The sequence below is a fragment of the Armigeres subalbatus genome, chromosome 1 (genome assembly GCF_024139115.2).
Source record: "Armigeres subalbatus isolate Guangzhou_Male chromosome 1, GZ_Asu_2, whole genome shotgun sequence".
Taxonomy (NCBI): domain Eukaryota; kingdom Metazoa; phylum Arthropoda; class Insecta; order Diptera; family Culicidae; genus Armigeres; species Armigeres subalbatus.
Window position 1 is genome coordinate 313,647,553 of NC_085139.1, and position 12,315 is coordinate 313,659,867.

Genomic DNA, 12,315 nt, shown 5'->3' on the forward strand with positions numbered 1-12,315 from the left:
GAGTTTGGAAAGACACCCAGATCCTTGACATGACTCTTTTGTTTGATTTATTATTTATTATTACCAAACTAAGGCCGGAGAGACCTGTGCAATACACAAAAGTCTTCTCCATTCAGCTCGGTCCATGGCTGCATGTCGCCAATCACGCAGTCTGCGGAGGGTCCGTAAATCGTCCTCCACCTGATTGATCCACCTTGCCCGCTGTTCACCTCGCCTTCTTGTTCCCGTCGGATCGTTGTCGAGAACCATTTTCACCAGATTACTGTCCGACATTCTGCCTACGTGCTCGGCCCACCGCAGTCTTCCGACTTTCGCGGTATGAACGATGGATGGTTCTCCCAACAGCTGATGCAACTCGTGGTTCATTCGCCTCCTCCACGTACCATCCGCCATCTGCACCCCACCATAGATGGTACGAAGCACTTTACTTTCGAAAACTTCCCGTGCGCGTTGGTCCTCCACGAGCATCGTCCAGGTCTCGTGTCCGTAGAGAACTACCGGTCTAATAAGCGTTTTGTAGATTGTCAGTTTAGTACGGCGGCAAACTCTATTCGATCGGAGCGTTTTGCGGAGTCCAAAGTACGTACGATTTCCTGCTATGATGCGTCTCCGAATTTCTCTGCAGGTATCGTTATCGGCGGTCACCAGTGAGCCCAAGTACACGAATTCTTCAACCACCTCGATTTCGTCACCACCGATAGAACCTCGTGGTAGGTGGCTTACATTGACCTCTCTTGAGCCTCTTCCTATCATGTGCTTCGTCTTCGACGTATTGATGACTAGTCCAATCCGTCTAGCTTCGCTTTTCAGTCTTTCTCCATCCAGTAGGCTTTATCCATCCTCTCAAAGCTACGTGCCATGATATCAATGTCGTCGGCGAAACCAAATAACTGGACGGACTTCAATCTTCAATCCCTGCCCTTCGTATTACTCCCTCCAAAGCGATGTTGAATAGCAGACACGAAAGACCATCACCTTGCCGTAACCCTTTGCGCGTTTCGAAGGGACTCGAGAATGCTCCTGAAACTCGAACTATGCATATCACCCGATCCATCGTCGGTCGCCTTGATCACCCGTATCAGTTTATCCGGAAATCAGTTTCCGTTGTTTGATTACTCTGACTTTTATTTTTTTTATGGAAGAGTTATGTCGGAACCATTAGAAACCAGGCAATACAACCAGGGTGAGCTGCACACTCTGCGAAAAGAGTGGATTACTGACCAAACGTATTCGGCGCTAGGGAAGGAAGTTAAACGTTACTGCAGACAGGACAAGCAAGCGTGGGTAGACTCTGTGGCTGACTAAGGGGAGCAACCAGTAACAAATGGTTATATTCGCCTCCTCTACGATAGCTCACGACGCCTCAGTGGAGCAAGGATGAATCCATTGAATGTCATTGAGAGATACGGCAAGTCGGTTACTCACAGACCCATCAACTGATCATTGATCAGCTGAAACGTTGGTTCGAGCTGAGATGGGATAAAACATCTCACTGTACATGTTTGAAACCATTTGCCTGTCAAAAAAGGGCAATTTTTTTTGGGCGATTTGACAGACGCCGACAAGCGCAGCGCTGCATTATTTCGCAAGTGGGAGCTTTGTTCTTACTTTAATTGTGTTGGGGGATTTTTTAAACCTCAGTTTGAATAAGAATAATTTGCTAATTTGAACGCGAAATATTATTATAAATAAAATCGTTTCATCATAGTCGGCACTGCAATCAAGTACGGCTCAAAGAAGGGAGAAGGAAGAAAGAAAAAGGAAAAAGTAAATAGGAAAAGGCAAAAAGGAAAAATGAAAAAGGGGAAAGGAAAAGGAAAAAAATAAAAAGGTAGAAGGAAAAATTAAAAAAGGAAGAAGGAAAATGGAAGAAGGAAAAAGGAAAAACAGAAAAAATGTTAAAGGAATACAGAATAAGGAGAAAGAAAAAAGGGGAAAAGGAATAGGACAAAGCAGAAAGGAATACGGTATAAGAAAAAAGGAATACGGAATAACGAATAAAGAAGAAGGAAAAAGAAAAAAGGAGAAAGGAAAAAGGGAAAAGGTAAAAGAAAAAGGTAAAAGAAAAAAGTTAAAAGGAAAAAGGAAGAGGGAAAGAAGGGAAAAAAAGGAATTGCGAAAAAGGAAAAAGGTTTAATAAAAAAGGAAAAAGCAAAAAGGAAACGGGAAAAGAGAAGAGGGAAAAAAGAAAAAAAAAAGTCAAGTACGATACACTGAAGACGACCTTACTGTTGAGATCGAAATACGTATCTGTCAAAGGTACAAGCAAGTGGTGGAATTTTTTTTCCAAGTACGTACGCTTAGGCATGTATAACACTTTACGGAGCCACGTTTCTTTGTGATATGTACAATCAATATCATCTTATTATTATTTTGGTAAGAGAGGGATAGAAGCCAACGTACTCGTGCTGACTCGAGGATAAATTAACATTTATTTTTTTGATGGATGAGGCTTAGGATTCGGGATTAGTGAATTACAGCAGCTCATCCGGGCATTTGGCATCAGGAACGGTGTGGTGTGTCGTCCTGCTCGAAGTATGGTTCGACTGCGAGCATCTTTCGGATGGCCAAGTTACGGAGCTCTACGGAACAGAAAGACAGAGACAATACAAAAAAAAGGTATTAGATTTTAATGTCCGAAGAGCAAAGAAAATTATAGATAGCCTGCATATAGACAACAAAGTGGTGGAATCAAGGTCTGAGGGAAGCTCTCTCGCGGTAGAGCGCTATTTTCATACTAAAATGTCTATAACTCGGAACCGGGAACGAATTTTGCTTATCCCAACTGACAATCTCTTTGGAATTTATCGAGGAATGTTCCTAGAAAATTTTGTGGATCTACTATTTCCCAAATTTGAATTAAGCTCTAAATACTAAACTATTGTAAAACTAAAATTGTTGCTTCTCAGTACCTCTCTCCGATGATTTGAGGCATAAAGGAACCGAATTTTCCCAAACCCAACTGACAAATGTTTTGAAATTTTTAATCGATCATTTTGATGTAATAAAAAAAAATGTGACCACATTAAATTTTGCAAGAAGCTCTTTTTACTTCAACCAAGTTTTCCAAATTCCATACAAATATTACCATTTCGAGAGAGTAGTCAGCACCATATTTTCTTGTGGTGCACGGCAGGATAGGAGTTCCTCCGGAAGGTCCTCTAGGAATTCCTCGGGAAGTTCCTCTATGAATTCCTATGAAAGTTCTTCCAGGAAAATATACTGCATTGCTTATCAATAGTAATGAAGTAATTCGACATGCACTTAAACACTAAGGATACGGGTAACGCTACAATAGATCTAATAACAGGTCGCAGTGGCACACCCGAACAGGAAAAAAAACTTCCGGAGAAATTCCCGGAGGAACTTCCGGAGGAAGTCCCGGAGGAACTTCCGGAGGAATTCCCGGAGGAACTTCCGGAGGAATTCCCGGAGGAACTTCCGGAGGAATTCCCGGAGGAACTTCCGGAGGAATTCCCGGAGGAACTTCCAGAGGAATTTCCGGAGGAACTTCCGGAGGAATTCCTGGAGGAACTTCCGGAGGAAATTCCTGGAGGAACTTCCGCAGGAATTCCCGGAGGAACTCCCACAGGAATTCCCGGAGGAACTCCCGCAGGAATTCCCGGAGGAACTCCCGAAGTAACTCCTGAAGAAGCTTCCGAAGGAACTCCTGGAGGAGCTTCCGAAGGAACTCCTTGAGGAACTTCCAGAGACATTCCTGGAGAAACTTCCGGAGAAATTCCAGGAGGAACTTCCGAAAGAATCTCTGAGGAACTTCCGAAAGAATTCGTGTAGAAACTTCCGAAGGAATTTCTGGAGGAACTTCCGGAGGAACTCCTGGAGAAAGTTCCGGAGGAACTTACTATATTTTTTTTATTTGTCTTATTTTTATTTTTTGTCTAATTTGTCTTCTCTAATTTACACCAGCAGCACTGTGATTACCCAAATCCTTTTCAAAGCGTGTGTAGAAATCTTGTACAGAAATCCTCTCACGATATCTACTAATGTTGTTCTAGAAACGGTTCATGTTTTCATTTTACAAAACCAGCTGGAGTTTGTTTATTTTGATCTCCTCATTGCGTGATTGGTCGGCGCTGCTGCTGTTTTCTCGTCGAACCACTGCATGAGTGATAAATTTCTTCCCCGTTGTTGCCAATTCCTTCTGTTCTCCGTTTACAGTAAATTCTAAAGCAATTGTAAACAGCATAATCATGAAATAATTTTGGCGACACTGGCAGCGTCATTCTGGCGGACTAAACTGTGCAATTTAGTCTCTGAGAGCGTGCTACCGCGTGCTTTTTTAACGGAAAACCCTACCCTCAGAACGTAAATGGAATTGTACGTCTTATGATATGTGAAAACATTCCACTCAAACTCAGAATAATTTTCTTATAAAAGAAAAAGGCAAAATTCAAAAAGGAAAAAGGATAAAGAAAAACGGATATAAGAAAGAGTAAAAAAGAAAAACGAGAAAGGAGAAAAATAACTCAACAATTATTGGAAGCTGATAAAAGGTTTGTTTAAAAAAATAAGCTTCTTCAGCAAAAAACTAAGCCCGATTGATTGTTGAGAAAAATAAAAGAAGAAGAAGAAAAATAAGCTAAAAGGCAGAAGGAAGGAGCTAAAAGGTTGAAGGAAGAAGGAATATGGAGGAAGAAATAAATATGTATTCCTTTCTCAATTTTCAAATATCACATTGTTTATCTCACATTTGACTTCTCACTTGTCACTTTTCACTTTTCACTTTTCATTTTTCATTTTTCGCATTTCTCTTTTCACTTTTCTCTTTTCACTTGTTACTTTCCACTTTGCACTATACACTTTTCACTTTTCTCTTCTCATTTCTCACGTTTCACTCTTTACTTTTTTCTCCTCGATGCACTTCCAGAGTTGGGATAGCACACGCACGATCCACGCAGAGCACACATCTTCCAACAATTTGTGTGTAGAACGCTGTTTCTCACTACTGCGAACAAAACCAGCCACTCACCCCAAGCTCCATGACGCTGCGCGAGAAAAGGTTTGTGTGAGCAACTAAACATTTTATGTGAGAGCTGCTGCGTTGCGAGTGGCTGCGCCTTCGGTTCTGCGTCGTATCTGAGCGGTAGCAAATGATGGCTCAGTGCCGCAGCGCTGCACGTACATTGCTGCGTGCACTTTTCTGTGCTATCGCAGTGTTAAACAAAATGCCAGGGCTTGGATGAATGAAGCAATAATGAAGATGAAGGCTTATGCTTCGGCACCAGATATACTCCCGAGGAAGGTAGCTTCATGAGAGAACAATTTCATGCTTCCTCGCTCCATATGGCACTGCTGTACGAAACAGTTGGAGAGTGAAATCAAGCACCCGCTAATGCAGAGAATAATAAACTCTCTTTCCTCACTTATACTGAGTTGCGCATTTCTGTTGGAATGAATGTGTAAAAGAGAGGTATATAATGCATTCTCTCTTTTTCTCGCTAATGTGGTTTTGTATTTACACAACACCCACTCGCATCTGAAACACTGCCGATGAACGAAGGAAGCATCCTCATTTCACACTGCCCTACTGAACGACGTCGCCTCGGCGCTACCCGGCTTGTGAAGCTGCCACGTTCAAAACTCCTCTGTTTCAATATACAAAACGAATGCTTTGCATTTGCCTCTTCCCTTGTTCGTGCAGCAAGCAGCACATCATCGAGCGAACATCAATCGGTGCACCGAAATTAAAACCTCACTGTGGGCTAAAAACGAAGCATTCATTCGTTTTTAAACGAATTTTCCAAGGCCTGCAAAATGCTAATGAGGCATTCCACGGGGGCATGTCAGTCGATCCTGAGCGACCATTTCGAAAATATTTGAAACTCTGCACAGTTTTTCAATTTCATCTAAATCGTCATTTTTCGATATCAAATCTTCATATTGAGTCACGACTAACTTTTCAAAAGGGTGTATGTGAAAATGGTTCAAAAATATTTAAAAAGCTGCACAGCAAAAACGGAATGTTCGATTGTTATGATTTTTTCAGCAAAGTTAGACAACTAAATGGTGATTCTTAAGAAAATGTGCACAGTAAAAAAATTTTTTTGGCTTTAAAAATATCATTTTGTCACAAAAACTCAAATATCTCAAAACCCTATCTTTTTTCGAACGTAATTTTTTAGGGAAAACGGTCCATTATATTAGCTATCTACCATAAAAATTTGGTGATGGTAAACTAATAAACAAAAAAGTTATGACATTTCAAACATTTCACAATTTTCACATTTAGTAAAAAAATTTTTTTTCTGTGTAAGTTATTTCGAGAATTGCAGTTTGATGCAGATTTTATTGTTAAGGGACGTGATTTAAACAAGTTGTTTTCATGATATTTTGATTTAATTATTCATAGCATCTATAAGAAACTTAGACACGATCCAGTGTTGTGATCAAAAGTATTGATAGTGTCATAATTTTCATTGCACGTGAATGGCGAAAAATTCTTTTAATAGTGTTGAAACCTGTTGATAATAACGTTGATAGAAACATATCAGAAATGTTATTTTTAAGACAAAAGCTGCAAAATCAAAGATTTATATACACGTGTACGTCTATAGTTTACCTGCAAAAAATATACCTCTTAGAGAATAGACTTTATGATCGGGAGGAAACGGGTATCTTCAACAACAACAAATGCATGATAGGTACATACCATGACAATGCTCACGAAAAAGCAAAAAATTACTACTACTAAGGTTGTTAAAGATCTTATAGTAATTTTTTCTTCAGTCAAGCAAATGACACCAAACTAGTCAGTAAAAACTTAAAAGTGATTTTGTTTATTGAAATATTACGAACAACATGAGTAGCCGCTTTCTCAACTGTTGTAGGCCGTTTGATGGAAAAAGTGTTCAAAAGAGTTACGAAATCTCACCGAAAGCACCATAGATAAACTGAAAGCGACTGGTTATGCTCCAATGTCCACATTGAATACAAATTTACGCATTTGCACGTCCTGCCGTCTAAACGTTGACAAAAGAGCAATCTGTATATCATCGGTTGAGCAGAGCGCAGGAAGTTCGAAAACGACAGCAACTGAGAAATTGCCAGATGTATCGACAACAACTGAGGAATTACCAGAAGTATTAAGTGCTGAGAGCCTTGCCACCGTACCATCAGCGAAATCTGTTTCAACAAATCAATCGGAAGATGAGTGTATCCAAAAGGTCAACATCGAACGCTTTAACGAGGGCATAGCTGGGATAAAAGTGACTCCGATTAAATGGAGTAAGATGGACTACGTTTATTACCCGGAGAAAAATACCGTGAAATAAACGAAGCTGTACGAAGAAACCTCTTCAAATTAGGACCTGATGATGTGGAAAATACAGACTACGATGAGGTAATTATAAATATGAAGGAAAGGTTCTCGAATGCAGCCACGACAAGGAAAGAAAAATTATTGATTTTGTCGATGCTGCCAAGTTCGTGGTCTATTCAGGATGCCATTGATGAGTTCAAAACCAATAGAAATACAGTAAAAGAGGCAAAACAATTGAAGAATAACTGTCTTTCAACCAAAAATACTAGGTCTAGTACTGCATTAACAGATGAGACAAAAGAAATAGTAGTTCAATATTTTGAAGATGATGAAGTAAGTCGAGCTATGCCTGGTCAAAAAGATTATGTATCAGTAAAAAAGATGGAAAGCGTCAAGCAATCCAAAAACGATTAATGATGACGACTTTGAAAGAAGCGTACACACGCTTCAAGGAAATTCACGATAATATTAAAATAGGTTTTTCCTCATTTGCAAGCCTTCGGCCAAGCTTCTTTCCAATTCAGGAACACATAATGTGTGTGTGTGCACAACCAATGAGAATATTAATCTTATTTTACATAGTTTGAAAAGAATCAATTTAACAAAGGATATTAAAATGTTAACTGGTAGTCTTTTGTGTGAAAATACAACATCAAATTGCTATCTACGATCTTGTTCGGATTGTCCAGATTCTTCATCATTGGAAAATACTTTATTCGCTGAGTTTGAAGAAAAATATATTGATCAGTTATCATTTGAGCAATGGGTGACCACGGATAGGTGTGACATAGAAACTATTGTAAAACCTGTAGATGAGTTTGTGTCATTTGCTTGAAATTAGAAAGTTTAATCCCTCACGATTTCATTAAAACAGAACAATCCAGCTTTTAAAAAATACGAAAAATACATTACAAAATGGTGAATTTTTAGTCATTTGTGATTTTTCTGAAAATTACAGCTTTGTATTGCAAGATGAAGTGCAGTCCCATCACTGGAACGTACAACAAGCTACAATTCATCCATTCGTTATTTATTTTAATGGAAGTACGCAAATTGAACACTTAAGTTTTATTATAATTTCCGAAGATTTAAGACACGATTCAGTATCCGTAAACTTGTTCATTGAAAAAATGATTAACTTTTTACGCGTTGATAAGCATAAAGAAGTCAAAAAGATATATTTCATGTCTGATGGAGCAGCGTCGCAGTACAAAAATCGTAAGAATTTTCGAGCCTATGTCAATTTAAATCAATGTACGGAATTGATGCAGAATGGCATTTTTTGCTACATAACATGGCAAAGGGCCTTGTGATGCTATTGGAGGACCACTAACGCGCATGGCCACCAGAGCAAGTTCAGCCAAAGAACGTGAGCATCCAATTAAAACTGCGAAAGAACTTTTGATTGGGCAAATCGTAGAAAAGAAAAGATTTAACCAAATTATCATTTTGTTTTACTACTACTGAAGAGTACGAAATAAAGGCTTCAGAGCTCAGCGAGCAATTTAATAACGCGAAAACGATCCAAGGAACCCAAAATTTCACTGTTTCATTCCATTGTCGGAAAATAAAATTAAAGCAAAACTATACTCAAACTGTGCTGATAATAATTCAAAAGTGCTCGATATTTTAAAAATTTGAATAAAAAATAAAAATAAGTATTAATAAACTGTTTTCATGATATCATAACCCATACCAAAATTCAAACCCAAAACTCTTAGAGTTTCTATAACAACATTGTGTAACTGCCACATTTAATTTAATACTTAGGATAATATTAATTCATTTTTATTTATTTATACATATAATATTTATACATATAATATACATAATATCGATGAATACATAAATATGGAATATCATACAAACAACTTGTTTAACTCACGCAAGGCCCTTAACAATAAAATCAGCATCAAACTGCGATTCTTGAAAAAAAAAATACACGGAAATTTTTTTTGTTTACTATATGTGAAAATTGTGAAATGTTTGAAATGTCATAACTTTTTTGTTTATTAGTTTACCATCACCAAATTTTTATGGTAGATAGCTAATATAATGGACCGTTTTCCTAAAAAAATTACGTTCGAAAAAGATAGGGTTTTGAGATATTTGAGTTTTTGTGACAAAATGATATTTTTAAAGGCAAAAATTTATTTTTTTACTGTGCACATTTTCTTAAGAATCACCATTTAGTTGTCTAACTTTGCTGAAAAATCATAACAATCGAACATTCCGTTTTTGCTGTGCAGCTTTTTAAATATTTTTGAACCATTTTCACATACACCCTTTTGAAAAGTTAGTCGTGACTCAATATGAAGATTTGATATCGAAAAATGACGATTTAGATGAAATTGAAAAACTGTGCAAAGTTTCAACTCAATAGAAAATCATGAATTAAAAATTTTCTTAAATTTTGATGCTGTTGCTTGGAATCGCTCTAATGAATCGGTGTGCTAAGTGCAGTATATGAGCGTCGATGAATAAGTTGGTTTGCTTGTTTGGTGTCTTTGCCAATTGATTATTTTCGTGAAGATGAAGATGAAGGTCCCACATATGTGGGTGCAGAAAATATGTTTAATTTTTTTTATTTTTCATATGCACAACATATTGAAAGTTGGGGTGGTTTAAGAAATGTCTTTATATTTTAATGCAGGTGAGCGACATTTGTATTTTTAGTTTTTTCTTGAGTTAGAAATGAAATAAGAATTATTCTAAACGTTGAAGAAATGGACGAAATTTGCGCTTTTACTGTTTTCCGTAAATAATAATTTTGACTTTTGGTTAAAACTAATTAAATTTCAAACGTGACAAAAAGTGCAACCCTTCATACCTCTCACCTCCTATTTCTTATGTGATGTAAACAATGTCTTATTCCTCACTTCTCGTTTCTCACTTTACAATTCTCACTACTTTCACTTCTACTTCTTTTTTTTTCCTCAACTTTTACTACCCACAATCTGAGGAAATTGGTCAACTGTTCGTACTATCTTGTTCGACGCCGTTAGCCATTCGTTCCGCCAGCCACCTTCTTCTTCTTATTGGCATTACATCCCCACACTGGAACAGAGCCGCCTCGCAGCTTAGTGTTCATTAAGCACTTCCACAGTTATTAACTGCGAGGTTTCTAAGCCAAATTACCATTTTTGCATTCGTATATCATGAGGCTATCACGATGATGCTTTAATGCCCAGGGAAGTCGAGTCAATTTCCAATCCGAAAATTGCTTGGACCGGCATCGGGAATCGAACCCAGCCACCCTAAGCATGGTCTTGCTTTGTAGCCGCGCGTCTTACCGCACGGCTAAGGAGGGCCCCGCCAGCCACCGAATACCCAAATAATCGACAGATTTTATGGTCAGTCTAGGGGTTTAGTCTACTGTTTAAAAGACACGAAGGCTTCTTCTATTTCTCTGCAATCTACACCACTATTGATGTCGATGTCAGCCGCAAAACCAAGGAACATGGAAGATTTGTTGATTATGGTGCCGTTTCTTTGCCACCATATCTTAGAATTGTAGCTTCCGGAGCTATGCTTAATTACATCTAACGTCATCAACTCTAACGGAAAATCAGTGTTGTTATGCGCCAATGAGACTTGTTGTGGATCAGAACAGAAGAAATCTCTCTGAAGCTGAAATATCCATTAATCGATGTCCACGTTTTACAATTCGGACCTGGCGGCGTCAGAACGGCAGATCTTGAATGCTGAGTTTCTTGACGATGCTATTATAATCAATATCAACTGCAATTCAAGAGAGGAAATGAGGGTACGAAGTATACTGCGAAATATACTACAAGTAAGCTCTGGCATGGAATCCGGCCTAACATCCGTGCAGAGGCAGACTGTAACTACCAATGACGCCCATGCGTCTGTGGCATGGACGTCCTTACGTCCCGAGCCAGCTCACCTCTTCAATTACTCAGGGTCAGCACAATGTGCTGGGGAAAACTCACCTGTTGCCTTTTTTCACAACCTGAAAAACTTTCTTTCGGTGCACGCAAAGAACCGATAGCAAAATATATAATTTTAACACCCAAGTAGAAGGAAATATATTGAAAAAACTAGCTAATTTTGTTGAGAGTTTACTGTAAATTTATTGAAAAAAACTATTAAATCCACTCACCGCTCGACTAACTGCTGCTGGTGTTCTCGTCGTCACGTGTCGCTTCTGGATGCCGACGGCGGTTTCTCGATCCGGGTTACTGGGAGCGCTCAACCCTTAACGGGCCGGGGTCCGTTCCGATCGTGGAACGTGGAGGGCTGTCGTAGTACTAACGACGCTTTAGGGGGGGAGGTCGTATGGTTATGGACGACCCAATAGTTTCACCTGGGAGCGGAAACACTCGATCGGCACTAATCTTGCACTTGAGAGGAATTTTCCGAACTACGCGGCTCTTGCACCTTGCCTTTGCCGTTCACTCACTTGCACCACGTGTCGTTTTCAACGTTCGACCTGGATGGCGACCTCTCGCTTCACTCGCTGGCCTCACGTTGGCATTAAGGAGGACCAGCCTCCACCAAGTGGCCACCAAAGCACTTCAATGTCTCACGAACAAGAATACGGATTTATCCAATTCTGGATTTTGCGAGTGGTATGTTCACTAGAACAGAATAACGAACTTTTGCCGATCACTTTAGATTATAAAACTGGTTGTTTCCAACTGTGTTGCCCAGGAATTAAGAGACTTGAAAATTGACGGTGGGGTGCTTATATCGACCATAGGTACCAGTTTTGTATGGCTTGTGATCTGGTTTTTCCATTCCATTCCGCCCACAGCATTCGGTGTACGGTATGAAGGTATGGCACGTGATTTTGTCCGTTACAAATACTCTCGTGCTCCAAGCGGCTGGATATTTGTGATGGTGTAATATAGTCGAGCAGTGGAACCTAGCTACATGCAATTTCGAATATCTCGTTGCAATCTATTACTTCCTTTTTTTTATTTTTGTAAGGGTGTACTTTATTGCTCAAAATAATTAGAGAATGTATATAATCAAAATCAAGTTCTTGCGTGATATTTACATTTACTTTCAGC